At 41.3% G+C, this 17,640-nt stretch overlaps 1 protein-coding gene across 2 annotated transcripts in view; it reads left to right on the top strand.

Moving 5' to 3' along the window:
* The first annotated feature begins 225 nt into the window (after positions 1–225).
* Positions 226–17,640, top strand: part of taf1 (TAF1 RNA polymerase II, TATA box binding protein (TBP)-associated factor) — a 240,835-nt gene continuing 223,420 nt past the window's right edge. For both annotated transcript variants that reach the window (XM_084319907.1, XM_084319908.1), the window contains exon 1: positions 226–536. The gene's annotated coding sequence lies outside the window, so the exon portion shown is untranslated. The remainder of the gene's footprint in view (positions 537–17,640) is intronic.

Here is a 17,640-nt window from a genome sequence, read left to right on the forward strand (position 1 = left end):
AACTTCACTATTCTGCAATCTGTTAATAACATTTTCAATCAATCAATCTGTCTGTGCTGCTGGATTATTTCTGTAATAGTACCCAGAAGTGAATTATGTTGATTTGAAGACCCCTCTCCCCCCTCTTCTCCCAAACAGGACCTTTATTTTGAAGTCTGAGAACTCAACTCTACCGGAAGTTTTTACTCTCATCTGCCCCATGTTGTGTCCTGTTTGCGCGGCGATGTGTAGCAGCAGTCAAATGCATTTCTTTTGAAACAAGACTTTTAACTATTGCATTTTTATTTTATTTTCGTTTAATGCCTATAGCTAGCTAACATTTTACACACTGAACTGGATAAGCTAACGTAACGATGCGAGCATGCTCACTTTGGCTCTGTGAAAAGAGATGTTGAGATGTTAGCTTCTGGCTAGCAAGCGAATGCATCTGATCAACACAGTGATGTTAGCTTGACCAAGAACTTTGCCAGAGCGTTCAGGAAATATCAAGCTGGCATACAACTAAGGACACTGCGTCTGAACAGAAGTCGACAAAGGTGCGTTTCTTTCTTTTTATTAATTTAGATTAAAAGCTCGCTTAATCTCTGCATTATAACAATTTCTAGAGATATCTTAATGTGTTTACGTTAGCTATAACGCTAACACGTTAGCAGAGAGGCATGTGAAACAGAATTAGCTACACATGTCTCAATCGTTAGTTTTTTGCATTTTAGGCTTAAACCTATTTCAAGGCATGAATATTACAAGCCACTCTCTGTTCCTTTTGCAAGTCACAAATGACCCTCACCATACTGCCTACATATAGCTGCTTACTAACATACGATGTAATATTATTACTCATCTGTCTGTATAGCATCAGTCTAATACATTTCCGCTTTATAAAGTAGACATATTACTATATTTTCAAGGTAATTTAAACTTGTCTTTTTGCATTCTAGTTACAGTAGTTATAAGTTATGTTACAACACACACAGCCCCCCCACACTTTGATGCATCTCTTCAGAGAGGTCAGAGGGCAGTGCAGGGTTGATTGATTGATTGATTGAAAAGTTTATTAACAGATTGCAGAATGGGTACAGTCAGTACAGTACAGCCCAATACATACAATTGTTAAGGGGATGCAGACCAGAGAAAGACTTTCGTCTTGTTTACATCAGGGTCCCCCATTTTCAATTCATCATAACATATACGACACACGACATACAGATACAGTACTGCTACATCTATACATTTATGACATACCAGATTTGCAAATACAGTACTGTTTGTGATACAAAAAGTGTCCAGAAAAAGAGTGTATATACATTTGACGTAAAAACTGTACATTGGGTAGGTGGGGTTGGGTGGGTGGGTGGGTGGGGGCTGTACATTGTAGGTGTGGGGGGGGGGGGGGGACACTACATTGGAATACTGACAAAGCCATACTTGGTCATTTACTGTACAACTGGGTTAGGACATTTGTAGGGGCCAGTTTCGAATTGCAGTCTCCTGTAGGTGTTCTTTGAGTGTTTTTGAAAGTGGGTAGTGATTCACATTCCTTTACAGCTTTGGGTAGGGTGTTCCACATTGATGTGGCATAATTGTGAAACGTGTTTAGTCCCTTGTTTGAGCCGAATCTGGGTTTAACAGGATTTGTGGAGCTCTCTCTGGTCTTGTGATCGTGGTATTCACTGACCTTTGGGAAGTATTTTAACACATGGGTACCTTGGTTGTGTAGTGTATCTTGTAGACCAGGCCCATTGCAAGTTGCTGTACTCTGTAGTCTACTCTAAGCCATCCTAGGTTGTCAAAGTGGGCAGGGGTGAGGTGGGTTCTAGGAGTCGGGTCAAGCAGTAGTCCGACTAGTTTGTTTTGAGATGTTTGTAATTTGGTTTTTAGTGCCTTTGAGGTGCTTTTGTACCATGAGGTGCAGGCATAGTCGTAGTACCCTTGAATGAGTGCTCCTGCCAGGGGGTTCAATGCCTTGTTCAAGGGCACCAGCTACCCATCATAGTTTATTGTTGTGTGTTATAGGCCGTAGCAGGGAATCTTTTGGGAACATAAAGGGTCAGTGTGCCTGCCAACAGGAACTGAAGCGAGACACTGGGCAAAATTCACAATAGAATCTGTATTGCGAACAAGAAGTTGCAATGTAAACAATGGAATAATGTTGGGACAACTCCTTGGACAATGTTGTTCTACGACATTGGTCCAAAAAGGTACCCAGTGCATGACCAGTATAACCCAACTGAGGCAATGGTTTTGCTTGACAGGATATTAACAGCAAGGCAATGCCTTGCTTGACAATATGGACCATGCTATTTTTTTTTATTGTTAAAAAGGGGTGCAGATTCAATTCAAACTTTAATACAGACTCATGGTCCAGATAAAAAAATAAAACATACACAACCTATATAAAAGTACACACAACAGGCAAAAATAACATAACTTAAAATACACATCAATGTCCCACAAATATACAGCTGTAGCCTGTGCCAATGTCTCCACTCTCCATAGATGAGTGGTAACGTGTGGCAATGAACCTAATGTCTGTTAAAACCAGAATGATCTAATTTCCAGAGTCATTTAGCCGCACATGAGTCTAAATGACTCCACATGAGATTTCTTAAAACAACTTGGAAGGTATTGATTGACACGTGCAGCCACAAACATTTCACTTGCACTACACCATTAGTAATATTCTCATGATGATATCATTATAAGCTACTTGAAGTCTCTGCAAACTTGCTTTTTTTGTAGTTTGACCACTTGTGTGCAGTATATAGTGGTGTACAATATGCTCTGAACAGAGACACTTTCACGTTTCACTCCATCTGTACTAGTGATGCACCGATGTGAAAATTGTGGCCGATACCGATAACCGATATTAATATTGCTGTTCTGGCCGATACCGATATTTACCGATGTCGATATCTCTGTATAGAAAACACTTTTTTATGATAATCCAATAAAGAGCTATTTTACAAAACGCATAATTTTTTTTACTTTTGTAACTTATTTTCAGAAATGACTGATATTTAAGGCCAAAACATGTAAAAAGAAAAAAAAAAGATTTTTTTTTTTTTTTTTTTTTTTTTTTTTTAATATCGGCCCTATCTTGATATCGGTCCGATACCGATGTGTAAAAAAACGGTCATATCGGCCGATATTATATCGGCGGCCGATATATCGTGCATCACTAATCTGTACACAATGTACTAAACTTGCGTGAGTGTTCGCTTGTGCATACATCCTGCGGCATTGCCTGTATATATCATCATCTGTCATTTATAAAATGTCCAAGATATTATTTTTACATTTTCACAGACCCCAAGAAAATCTTCAGACAATTTGAAGTCAGGATATTTTAGACATTTGTCCTCTTTGGATCTACAGATTATTAAACTACAGAAAATAGCTATTAGAATAATAAACAAAGCTAGTTACCTTGAATCGACAAATCCATTATTCATAAAGTCCTGCACATTAAAATGTGTAGATATGGTGTACATAAAAAAAAAAATTGGAAATCCTTTTTCGTGCTAAGAGTAAAGCCTACCAGTTTGTATTCAATGTCTCTTTAAACCAAGAGAAGGAAAGTATAATTTAAGAGGGTTATGTAAGGGATAATGTATAGCTACGAGGTCATTGTCGCAAAATAATTGACCGACAGAGTTTAGAACACAGAGGCGCCTCGCAGAGGTGTTTTAAACGTCAGTGTAACTGAGGGGTACAATTCCCTGACTGTATTACTAGATATGATACTTACTACCACTAGGCCTAACAAAAATAATGGTTGGTTTCAGGTTGCCGACCGACCCTGCCGATTTAGGTGCGACCCAATATATTTTATGAGTTTTAAAAAAAAATTATATATTAAAAAAAAAAAAATGTTTTTTTTTTTTTTTTTTTTTTTTTTTTTATATAATAAAGTTTCATAGAAATCTTAGTCAAACATTTAGTATTATGGATATTAAACATGCTGGCAGAGTACATGCATCCATGTTGTTGTGAACATTTTAATTAAATAAAGAAATTCCCTATCCATAGTCGCCGTGGGAAAGAATAAAATAAAAAAATAAAATAAAATAAATTCCCTACCTACCCATGGCCAAACTGACAACCAACCTGAAACCAACTATTATTTTTGTTAGGCCCTACCTTTGTACTTAATATTCGGCCACCCAGTACTCGGCATAAATATATTATGATGAACACTGTCACGTAGATGAAACGGATCCAACACAAATGTACGAATTAGAAATAGGTCTTTATTTCTACACAGCGATGGTGTGTAGAGCAAGCACTTAATCAAATCAATCACATTTATGAATGGGAATTAGTATGCACTTTTATGGCAAGAGTATTCGTCGGTATATCAATAGAGAATGTCCAATCTCTGAAGGCGCAGGTGGTACATATACGACCTGGAATAGTTAAGGAATAACAGCAATGATACTTTAATGATTATAGGCTGGATACACTAGGGGGGGTTAATCCGGTCGCTTGTAAGCCGACAGGAGTAGGAAGGGGGGGGGGGGTAGAATCCGGCTGCCTCATCCGGCCAAGGGTATCCCAGGTGAACCCACTGTAGTGCCGTTCAATGCGCCGGCGATCCTTGGACCACAGATGAAAGCAGATGGACTCTTTGTGGGCCGGCATCCTCCGGTCCACGGAGGAGAGACGTGAAGCGACCTCGTCTTGCAGAGCGTCTCCTCACCTTGCGTCCTCTCCAGGGGGGGGGGTTCCAACACACGGCAGTGTCGGGGGTCTTTATCCATGGAATAATCAACGTATACAAAGCATAATCCGTGCCTGGGAAGGCGGGCTGTCGTCGGTAGAATAATCCGGTATACAGGTCCACTCGCTCGTCGGCTCTGGGGCTCCTCGGGTGCAGCTTCACGTGGGGTCAACCACCCTGGATAAGCAGCCAGTTCTCTGCCCGAAACGATGGGGTACTGACTACGGTAGTATTCTCACCGCACGAAGCACTATATATTAACAGACTATTATTAGCTTAATAGACTACGTCCAACTCGACGATATAGTGCCAAATATGACTATTCAAATATTAATATACACGATGTCTCAATACCGATGGTAAGCCGAACTTGGCCTTACTCCCACACGTGGCGTCGCGGGGAGGCTTTACGTCTGTGACTCTATTGGAGGGTAAGAAACTGGACTGAAAAGGAAGTCCTACTTTAGTAGCGCAGTATATATACGCACTATGAACAAATAGTCCCATTAGTGGTGCGGTAGCCAGATTCCTACGCGGAACTAGGACTTGTTCGTACATGTTGAGCGGTACGTTTGAACTGGGTCTGAGGGGTATGGCAGCCTGGCACCAAGGTCTCGACCAATAGTAGAATGGAGACTATTATGGGATGTTCAGTAGGCTAGAATGGATATTCAATGCATATTGTACAAGGAATATACAAGGGATATCAGGGAATATTAGAGAATATACAAATACAATTAAATATATATATATAAATAAATATATATATTCGGTTTAATCTGGCCCTTCACAACAGTCAGTGAAGGTCAATTATTTTGCGACAATTACAGAGTATAGCTATACATTATCCCGCTTATTACATGGCTAACTTACTAACAATATACCTAATTCATTTTACACCATCAGAGAGAGAGAGAGAGAGAGAGAGAGAGAGAACCGTGCCGCACCACTGTTTTAAAGTTTTAGTGAAGATTGATTTATATGAAAACCGATTTATGTATTATTTAGCTAGCTCGCCAACGTTACTGTGATTAAAGCTAATACATTTTTTTTTTCTTTATAATCTTTTCAGGGGGTGCGGGTGAGTCCCGTTGGCGGGGCGGTTAGGGGAAACACTGGAAGCAACTCTACCTCTAGATCTCCTTCGGGGCAGATGGGAGACAGACTTAGATGAGCCAATCACAGAAGACACATGGGACAAAATAATACAGGGGATTTTCTCTTCCTCCATATGCCTTAAACATGCTGTTATCCAATAAAACATTTTACACCGACTGCATTGGTCTAAAGACAGGATCTCTAAAATATATCCCGACATAGACCCTCTATGCCAGGGGTTCCCAAACTTTTCAGGCCGGGACCCAGAAAATAAGGCGTCAGAGAGCCGCGGCCCAATGCACATCGTCAGGCTTTTTTCTTTTTTTTTGCCAGGCGACCGATTTTTTAAGCCAAATATCACTTCAATCCTATTAAGTTAGTTCAAGTTAGTTATTCATTTATATGTGCTATTTATGAGAGGGCTAACTTGTTGCAAAATAATAATGATAATAATAATAGCCTCATTAAAATACTATTGTTGCTTCGGTTGTTTTCAGTGTTTTATGTGCATAATCTGTTATTTAGTTTGAAATGTTCGTTGAAATAAGTTTTTTGTTTATTTATTAAGTTAATATAAAACCATATAGTCACATTTTAGAATACAATAGAATAGAATTTTTTCATACAACTATAAACACTGTCCTGGCCTGCTTCTAAGTTCAGTGGCCTGACCAAATTTTAATTTTTATTTTTTTTTGGGTGAAATCATCTCGCGGCCCTCCCGTGGCTGCTCGCGGCCCACCTTTGGGTCGCGACCCCGACTGGGAACCACTGCTCTATGCGACCGCTGCAGACAGGCTCCAGCCACTCTGCTCCACATGTTCTGGACTAGGCTTGGGCGGTATAATTTTTTTCATCACTTTCATTTCATCAGGGGGGGGGGCTAACAATATACTCGTTATCACCATACATAACGCTTATATTGAAACATGTTGACATTAGGGCCGTTCTTTCAACCTAAAAGTGCACTTTCTTCAACCTCAAACCTAAATTCCTTAGCTACCCGTGTTACCAAGTAAACAAATCACAGAACGATAGCCAGTTAGTTAGCCAGCGCCAGCCAGGTACTACCGTTAGCTCCCAACGATAGCCACGTTAGTTAGCCAGCGCCAGCCAGGTACTACCGTTAGCTCCCAACGATAGCCACGTTAGTTAGCCAGCGCCAGCCAGGTACTACCGTTAGCTCCCAACGATAGCCACGTTAGTTAGCCAGCGCCAGCCAGGTACTACCGTTAGCTCCCAACGATAGCCACGTTAGTTAGCCAGTGCCAGCCAGGTACTACCGTTAGCTCCCAACGATAGCCACGTTAGTTAGCCAGCGCCAGCCAGGTACTACCGTTAGCTCCCAACGATAGCCACGTTAGTTAGCCAGCGCCAGCCAGCTACTACCGTTAGCTCCCAGAACGATAGCCACGTAACCCTCTGCTGGCACGTGCTGTGCACTACAATCAACTCCGTGTCAGTCTAATAGCAGTCTGACGTCACGGTATTGAGAATCATACCGGCGGGATTTAGAAATATCCTGGTATACCGTAATACCGTCATATCGCCAAAGCCTATTCTGGACGTGCCCAAAGTTGCACACCTATTGGCAGGCCATCTTTGACACCTTCTCTAAGATATTTGGAAAGGTAGTGGAGCCATCACCATATATTGCATTATTTCGGAGTGGCCCCAACGGACATCCACTTTAGATGGTGGTAATCTAGAATGCTGGCCTTCTGTTCACTCTTGGCCAGAAGGCTAATACTGTTCAAATGGAAAGACCCAGGTCCACCTGTATACGGTAGTGATGTGACGATTCATCGATTTGCATCGGTGCGCCGGCATACACGTTCACGATGCGAGTGCACCGGTGGAATAAGTGCGCATCGGCAAAATGTCAGGCTGAACTCGCGATGCATCTTGTTGTAGCGTCTTTGCATCGGTCAAAAACCGATGCATTCATATAATTTCCTCTCATCCACTTGTCAGCAGTACACTGTGACTGCACACACACACACAGCAGATACTATTGCTTCGCTACTACTAGGGATGCACCGATATGAAAATTGGCCACCGATACCGATTGTTCAACTAACACAATCGGCCGATACCGATACCGATATTTGTGGTAAAAAATAAGTATTTGTAATTTTCTTTAATATATATATTTTTTTAATATTTTTTAATTTTTTTTTTATTAAACTACTGTATATTTGTATGTTTGTATTTGTAGGCCTCTTTACTTACTTTAAAAAAGTTAACATCAAGAAATATGTTTATGGTATTAATTCAGCCATGCCATGTAGCACTATCCCTCTCCCAGTATCGTCTGGCGGCCTGCAGATGGATACTATTCTCTCAACCAGAGCTTTCAACCAATGCAATAGAACCATTTTGATTGACAGTCGATTCGGCCAATTACGCCACACCGCTAGCACCCACCTCCTGCTGTTCTTACCACCAATCGGCAAGCGTTTATTCATTTTCTACTTCCGGGCATGCCGCCATTGATCTGCTTGCGAGAGCACAACAAACTTAACGACCAGCGCGCTCCACAGGATGACCAAACGAGACACAATGATTTTACTGCAACAAATGTTATAATAAAACAAAGCCTTTCTATACATTTGTCTGGTTGAAAACTTTATTAACAGATTGCAGAATGGGTAGTTGGGTACGGAATGAGCAACGGAATGGAACTGAGCTATGAACGGAGTAATGCCCTGCTTAATTGCTATCTTCTGGTAAATAATATGCTGATGTTATTGAACGTGTAACACTAACTATATAACGTTAATGCCACAAAACGAATGTTTGTGTCATTTTAACAGCAGATACTTTCTTAAATGCCATCTTCCCGAGAGAGGGGTGTTGACGGGGAGCTGTGATGGGTTCGCTTGGTTGTGTTATTAATAGCATTGAACAGCTAACCGAAAGCTAGCGTTAACTAACGTTAAAGGTTTAGCCATAACGTTACCTTGGCTAAAGTTGGGGCTATTCATAATCCAGCAATAATGGCTGCAGACCTGCAAGCAAAGTACAGCAAGTTGGCAAAGGAGTATTCCAACGTAAATCACATTTTCACCAGTAACGTTAGTCTTCTATCTCCCGGTAGCTCATGCTAGCTAACCTAGCTCATGTTAGCGTCGTCACTGAGCGACCACCTCGCGTACACAATTAATGACATGTTGCGGACAGCCATATCGGTGACAATGTTTAGCTTTTAGTGCCAAATGATAAGAGTCTGAAGCGGAGTCTCAAAAGAGAATGTTGAATATTTAGTAGTAACTTTGATGCAGTAGCTTGTAGTGTTGTCAAAAATATCAAAGTATCGATACATATCGATACTGATTATTTAAAATGGTTTCGATACTCATTTCCCGAAATACCGATACTTTCTGCAGTATCGGTACCAGCTGGCGAGTGTTCTACCTCAAGTTGTTGACGCGCTGTTCAGAGCACGCTTGCCCCTCCGCCTGCTCCGAGTCCAGCCCTCCCCCTCAGAGCCGTCTTCAGTTTGTAAATAAACATTTTAGCTGAGTAGATGGCAAATGCAGAGCCTCCGCAACTTGTGCTTGTGGATAAAGAAAACAGCAGAAGTGCTGTTTGGAGGTACTTCGGGTTTGAGTAAACAACGAAGGCAGGGCCCGAGACTAACGATGTCCCGTCGTCCCGGGGACGATCAAATATTGATTTGGGTCGAACAGAAATCTTTGCTGGGACATCCGGGACGGAGACGATTTTTTTTTCACAGGAAATGTCAATTGGCTGACTGTCAGTGCGCGCATATATATATTGCTGTCAAATGAAGTCTAAACGTAGCGTGATTTGCCAAATCCAATGACTATCCCCGCCTCCCAACGCCAATGAGATATTATATGATTTAGATATGAAATATGATGAATTGAAAATGGGGGACCCTGATGTAAACAAGACGAAAGTCTTTCTCTGGTCTGCATCCTCCAGTCCACTGTTGACTGTTGTTGTATTGAGCTGTACTGTATTGTACCCATGCTGCAATCTGTTAATAACGTTTTCATTCATCAGACGGCAAACAGAATCATTTTGATTGACAGTCGCGTCTGCCAATTACGTCACATCGCTTGCACCCGCCCTGCTGTTCTTAGCACCAATCGGCAAGCGCGTATTCATTTTTTACTTCCGCCATTGGAGAGCTCAATGACAACAACAATGGCAGCGGTAGCTCGCCGCGGCCGACGTTTAGCTTTTAGCTCCGCAGAATGACTAAACGACTGGAGGCATAATGATTTTACTGCAACGGATGTTATAATAAAAGCCTTTCCATACATCTGTCTGATTGAAAACTTTATTAACAGACCGCAGAATGGGCACAACTGAGTCAGCACGGGCTGAGATATGAACGACTAATGCTTGCTATATCTAGGTCGACCTCGGACGTTGCTATGTAAATACGCTGATGTTATTGAAAGTGTAACTATATAACGTTAATGCCACAAAACGAATGCCTTTGTTAATCATAAGTAGTAACTTTTGACTAGTGTGTGTGTGGGGCGGCGCTGTTCAAAAGTGTCAACGTGTGGACCAGATTGACGCGACACAAGCCTCTTGGGCAAAACATCACGATATCCACGATACGTTTAAAAAGTGTATCGTTAATGAACTGTACCCGATATTTATATAATATCGTCATATCGCCCAGCCCTATGTCTAACTAACTAACTAACGTCACTCTGCAACACCAGTACCATTAGTGAGGAGGGGGGGGGGGGTATATTGAAGACGCTTGACAAAGATAACTTCACATTTATTGGTTATTCGTTTCTTAATTATATCGCTGCCTTCATGCATCCATCCAGCCTGGCTCCGTGTTGTTGATGCGGCTACGGTCGGAAAGTATAGACGCATCCTAGTGACCTAGTGTGTGTGACATCATCAACTGTCGATGGCAACTCAGACGGGGAGGGTCTCGCTCTCGCTCTCGCTCTCGCTATCGCTCTCGCTCTCGCTCTCTCTCTCTCTCTCGTGTGTGTTTTTAGCTAAAGTGGATAGAAAAGACAGTTTATGCAAAAGTCTTCTTAGGCACCCAAGAGTTTTTATATAAATTGTCTTACAGTAGATTATTTTATTTTTAATAATAATATAAGCTGCATATAAGGAATACAACCAAATCCTCTGTCATACCATAAAATTGTATCATTATTTTGCATCGTGTTGAATCGCATCGCCCCGAATTGCATTATGTTGAATCAAATCGAATCGTATAGTATCTCAACAGGGGGTGTATCGCATCCGCATCGCATCGCCCGGTGCTTCAAATGTATCGTTAATGTATTGTATCGTTGGCACCGTATCGAGATGCGCATCGCATCGGCCTCAGTGAGGAGATGCACATCCCTAGTATACGGCCACTGGATGAGAGAGGTCATGTATCATATTAAACTGGAGAAGATCAGGTATACTGTCAGAGGTTGTACCGAAAAAGTCCACAATATTTGGGATCCTTTCCTAACTTTCTTTGAGGGTATGGAAGCGGATAATGTGACAGGCGATCTGACTGGCCTTCCTAGTCTCTCAGCTTGTTGTTCTCCCTCCTCCAGCCCCTCCCAACCCCATGTAAACAGAGAGGCTAGAGTCGGGCCGGGCAGTCTGCTGACTGCTCTAACGTTAGCTACTGTTACAAAATGACCCAGTCAACTATTCACTTTTAGTTTAATACTGAAGCATTGTCCGTTATCTAGCCGGCTAGCTACTGATAGCAACAAATGCTCTCTAGTAGTGCATAATACCTCCGTTGGATAGGTAGCTACCTAGTACACGTTAGCTCCAGTAGGGTCCAGCTGCAGCGCCGGAGAATCCTTGCTGGAGCTGGAGGCTACTCGACATACACACAGACAGTGGAGCTGTTTGCAGATAGCGAGCATTTTGACTTGTTGCGTGGTGGCGATAACGTTAGCTACCGTTACAAAATGACCCAGTCAACTATTTACTTAGTTTAATACATGAGGCATTAGGGGTGGACGGTATGGTCTAAAATTTATATCACGGTATAATTTGAAGCATAGACGGTATAAACGGTATATATCACGGTATCAGTGTTTCTGTTAGAATAATTTTTTTTGCCTGATAGGCAGGCTATATAAAGAATGACATCCTCAAGGCATGTAGATTTATAATATTTTAACTTAAAACTAGGCTACTTTTGCGTATAAAGTCATTATATTCCAAATAAAATAAGTCCCGAGTCCGTGCTGCTCCCATTGCAAACAGCCAGGCTGGATGCTGGATTTTGCTAGAAGCATATGTAGCTGCAGAGCCGCAGAGCCAGCGGCGCTTTCAGGTCTGGTCACAGCTTTCAGCCGTTGGGTGGGGGGGCGCTGTTGAGCGGACCTGACCTGAAAGCGCCGCTGGCTCTGCGGCTCTGCAGCTGCATGCTATTCGCAAATCCACTGTGGAGGACTGCCGTCCTCCCGGCTCCCGCTGCAGCCGTCGTTATCATAACACTACACGCATATCATAATGTTTACAGCAAACTGTAGTTGATCACCAGGTATGTTTTATTAACATAGAATAATTCATATAAGAAAAACGATAGGGACATCTCTTACCTTTCTCCACTGGTTAAAAATGCCAGGAACTGAAATTGAAACTTGCTGTGCGCCTCGGTGATATGTGTTTATTATGAAATGACAATTGCGTGTTGACACGCCCACTGCGCGAAGCCTCCTAAATAACTTATTACCTTTCACATTTGAACCGATACCGGTACCTGTGAATCGATACCGGTACCCAACGGTACCTTTTTTCGGTACTTTAGTCTCAAGAAATTTAATTTACCTACCTCAGTCGTAAAAAAAAAACCCAAACTTCAAATAACTACAATTTCGACAGTTTTCGGCTTGTCATTGCTCCGACTGCTTTGTTGTTGAATCAAGTCAAATCCTAGGAAAGCATATATTGTGCGTGTGAACGTTGACATGAAAAGAAAAAAGTTAAAAAAAAAGTTAAAAAAGTTAAAAAAAAAATTAATAAAAACATTTTGTTTTAATTTTCTTTTAATATTTTTTTTGGTTTCTCACTTGATTCGATACTCGGTAGTACCGACGTGTTTCAGTTCGGTACCTCAAAAGTACCGAATTCGGTACCCATCCCTAGTGTAGACGTTAGATAGTATTGCTTCAGAGTCCGCCTATTTTGCCCGAAATAAGTGCCTGTTGTTTTTTCCCCACAAGGGGTTAAATGCATCTAACATGCTTTCCATCCTCTCCATTCCTTTATGCCCAATATGTCGCGTTAAATACCGAAATGAACGTTGCGTTAGCGTGAGCTAACTATGCTAAGCACTGCAGCTAACCATGAGAGGAGAGGAGAGGGGACTTGGGAAAGAGCAAGGGTGGGGGCACTGGGCAGTCTACCTTTCTGTGGGGGACTGGGTTGCGTGAGGGGCATTCTGTGTGTGTGTGTGTGTGTGTGTGTGTTACTGAGGATGGACAGATAATGTTGATATTTAAACATGAATACATAACATGATCATCATGCAACATAAAACAATTGTAGGAAGTTTGGGAGAGGAAAGGGTTTTAGCTTGCGTGTTGTGAGTTCCAAAACATTTTACTTAAAGTTTAAAGCTCAATATATAAAAAGTTAACAGGAGGTCTATTTGTATTAAAAACAATAGATTGTTTTTCATTTAAATGTCTGGAAGAGCTCAAAAATAAAAACATCAATTGATATTTCCGTAGCCTTTTTTTAGTTGATCTAAATGTTACTGATTGTGTTAAATGGGCACATAATATCGCCTCATATCGATCGCAGGCACCTGAATCGAATCGTATCGTATCGTGGCAGACTTTGTGATATCGGCAAATATCGTATCGTTGTCCAAAGAATCGATATCGTATCGTATTGTGATGAAACTGGTGATTCCCACCCCTAGTCATAACCGAACATTCTAGAACATTTGGGTCTCTAATATAAGTGGGCGTTTCCTCAGATAAGATCGCAGGGGGCAAGGAGTGTCCCGCAAAGGGGGGCTCAGACAGGAAGTAGCAGCAATAGCTGCACTCCAATGGACAATGTAGGGGATGACGGGTTCCAGTAGACTGCGGAAAAAGAAGAAGAAGAAGAAGAAGAAGAGCCCATCAAAAGAATTGCGGAGGGCAGTAATACGCCACGATGCGTCTACACTGCCGGAAATTCAAAAGAAGAAGAAGAACGGCAGTTTTTGCATCTTGAAACAGTACTCAACAGACTGCATAGACTAAACAACATAGACTGAAACCTGCATTTCTCAACCAAGGTGCCTTGCCTACCGTTTTGCTGTGGAAAGGCCAGGGTTTTCCAACACCCCGTTCCACCCTGGGAGCAGTTCCAGACCACCCATCACCACGTGTGCCCCAGGGTTTCCGTTAGAATTTTTTTTTGCAGGTCTGAGTGTCCGGTAGATTTCAATCTACCGGACAAATGGGATAAATTCCGGTCAGAGTTTATTGAGCTTAAAAACAATTGATAGGCCTATATAAAGAATGACATCATCAAGGCATTTATAATATTTTAACTTAAAACTAGGCTATTTTTGCGTATATACAGTCATTAGGCCTGCCGCGATAAGCAATAAATCGATTAATTGCTGCGATAATTAAAATGAATGCAATGATTTTGACGGGCGCGATTAATTGCTATTTGCGCGTTTGTTTTAATGAGGCGGAACCAGTGCCCCTCAGTCACTGTCCGTGTTGGGAGGCGGGCCGCTGACGTTACTAGAGTACAGCACGGGAGCTCCGTGGGGCAACGCCACATAGACATTTCTCAATAGTGTTGCTCCTTTTAACCAAGTAGCATTATTTGTAGTGTAACGTTAGCTATTTTTAGACCCAAGTAGTTACTCGCTACTGCCCGGAGAAACTGGACTGCTAAATAAAGATTAAAGATCTAGCGTTCGTTGATGCTCATTCAATGCTAACAACATTAGCTACAAACGAAATACAACGTATAGCATAGCTACAAGTACAACACAGAATAACGTTAATACAATTACATGCATCATTGTTTACAATTAACGGGTGGGGCTAGTCAAAGGACTGGACACGGGGACAAGTTAAACATGAATTAATTTATTATAACACTCCGGTAGTTTCGAGTCGTGCTGCAGTGCTTACGCACCACAGCTATTATATTACTGCTTTGACCCTTCCTCCTCATCGTTGATTGCCTGTAGTAGCTGCATCTAACGTTAGTAGCTAACGTTAAAACTAACCTAAAGTTAGTTGTTCACCAACAATTTGTTTTATCATTAGCTCAAAAACATCATATCATTAGCCCAAGTTGTCGGCTCATAGTTTCTGCTTAGGATAATCGCAACAATACTTCCGGTCCGGTCGGTGGGCTTCAAAATAAAAGTCTAAACACCGGAAAAGACGGAGCGGTGGGCTTCAAAATAAAAGTTTTGGGAAATAAATTTCTAAAAAAAAATTCTCTAACCGGTCGCAATAATATCGCTTATCGCGATATTTTCGGGGGCAATTAATCGCCCAGCAAAATGTGTTATCGTGGCAGGCCTAACAGTCATTAATATATTCCAAATAAAATAAGTCCCTCGAGACTTCGTGCTGCTGCCGACTTGAGGTGTCGGTGGGCAGTCTGCCCGACCTTAATAAACAGCAGTCTGTTATAATCACATTTTTATGAGCTAACGAATTCCGTTATATTGGACATTTGTATTAATTATATCAAGCGAAGAACTGAGAAATTTGGCAGAGAGAGACGGCAACATTATCGTGGGTTTGCGCCGTGATGTATATCTCCACCTCCCAACGACTTGGTGCTGTTCATAATGTCCGGTGAAAATAATTCCCTCTAAGCACAATTTGATTATTTGAATTGTATTAAAATAGGCTAAAATTAAATAGCCTATGCGATGAACAAAACAATCATTACATTTACATTGTCGTTGCTTCACCAAGCAGCCGGTCTAATAATGACATCCTGTTGTCAGCGCGAGCTGGCTGCTGATATATTTACGTGAAGCATGGAGCAGGCAGAGCAGAGCAGCGGTGTCAGCAGCGCCCCCACCCAACAGCTGAATTGCCAATGGCTGAATTGGAGTACTGCACCCTGCCAAGCCATGCTTCTCGCAAATATATCAGCAGCCAGCTCGCGCTGACAACAGGATGTCATTATTAGACCGGCTGCTTGGTGAAGCAACGACAAATGTAATGATTGTTTCGTTCATCGCATAGGCTATTTAATTTTAGCCTATTTTAATACAATTCAAATAATCTAATTGTGTTTAGAGGGAATTATTTTCACCGGACATTATGACCGGAGAGATTAAATATGTCGGACTTCAACAGATTTTGCCGGTCAAATACCGGTAATTACCGGCTAACGGAAACGCTGGTGTGCCCACGTGGGACGAGGCGGTGTGCCGGACCGATACCAGATGGCAAGCCAACCCCTGAACCTCTGATATAGCTCAAGGCTAATGCCAGCCTGATGTGAATACCCCTGTTGCTCAACTCCTGTTACACCAACAGTCCGGTAGGATTGAACTGATTGAACGAGAATACAAGGACTTCCAAGGGCTTCGACCCCGTTCACCTTTTGTTATTTTGATATTGTATTTTGTATTTGATTTGATTGAATTTGATATGGGTACTGATATTCTCCTATAAGAAGGGAGAATTAAAGGGTAAATACACCCAGTAACATACTTGAATCCCATTGATGACATATTGATTATAGTTGAATCACTGATGGTTCTCCTGTAAAGAAAGACGGTTTAAAGGGTAAATTCACCTAATAAGGTATTTGCATTCCTATAACCCAGAATATTTCTATTGGTACTTTGTTTGTGTTACACCTTCAAAGGAAGAGTTTAAAGGAGCATTTCACCTAATAAGGTATTTGCATTCCCTGCACACTTAAAGGTTTAAATTAATATGTTTAAACATTTACCTATTGAAATGATAAACTGATATAGTGTTTACTAATGATAAAAGGATACATCCAATATCCAACCTTGAACCTAGCTTTTAGCTAGAAAGAACCTCAGAGACGTCAGAACCAACCCTAATGTGTTGATCCAATCAACCTAGGACTTGATATCGAACTAACCCTCCCGAAAGGAGAGGTTACTGAAAGAACCAAAAAGGGATACTTCAAACCACTACTTGTTAGTGATGCACGATATATCGGCCGCCGATATAATATCGGCCGATATGGCCGTTTTTTTACACATCGGTATCGGACCGATATCAAGATAGGGCCGATATTAAATTTTTTTTTTTTTTTTTTTTTTTTTTATGTTTTTTTTTTCTTTTTACATGTTTTGGCCTTAAATAGTTTCAAAATATCAGTAATTTCTGAAAATAAGTTACAAAAGTAAAAAAATTATGCGTTTTGGAAAATAGCTCTTTATTTGATTATCATAAAAAAGTGTTTTCTATACAGAGATATCGACATCGGTAAATATCGGTATCGGCCAGAACAGCAATATTAATATCGGTTATCGGTATCGGCCACAATTTTCACATCGGTGCATCACTACTACTTGTACTTTACGTCTGTATGTATTATTACTGTCTAGCTAGCACGCTTTTAATTAAAACACCGGTCATTGTTATAACTCTGTCTCTGGTCTACTATTCTTTTAATTGTGCATATTACTCCTCTCCTCATTTGAACCTAGAACTGTGCCCGTGGCGAACAGCTGTTACTGTTAGTGACACAAGTGCTACATAAATCTCAACTGGTGGTCACGGGGCCATCTTGAAAAAAAGATTTATTTCGATTTTTTTAGATTTTTATTACACACATCCGCGAACCACTCAAGTTGAGAAACACTGGTCTAGGCTACT

The sequence above is a fragment of the Notolepis coatsorum genome (assembly GCF_963971535.1).
Source record: "Notolepis coatsorum genome assembly, chromosome: 8".
NCBI lineage: Eukaryota > Metazoa > Chordata > Actinopteri > Aulopiformes > Paralepididae > Notolepis > Notolepis coatsorum.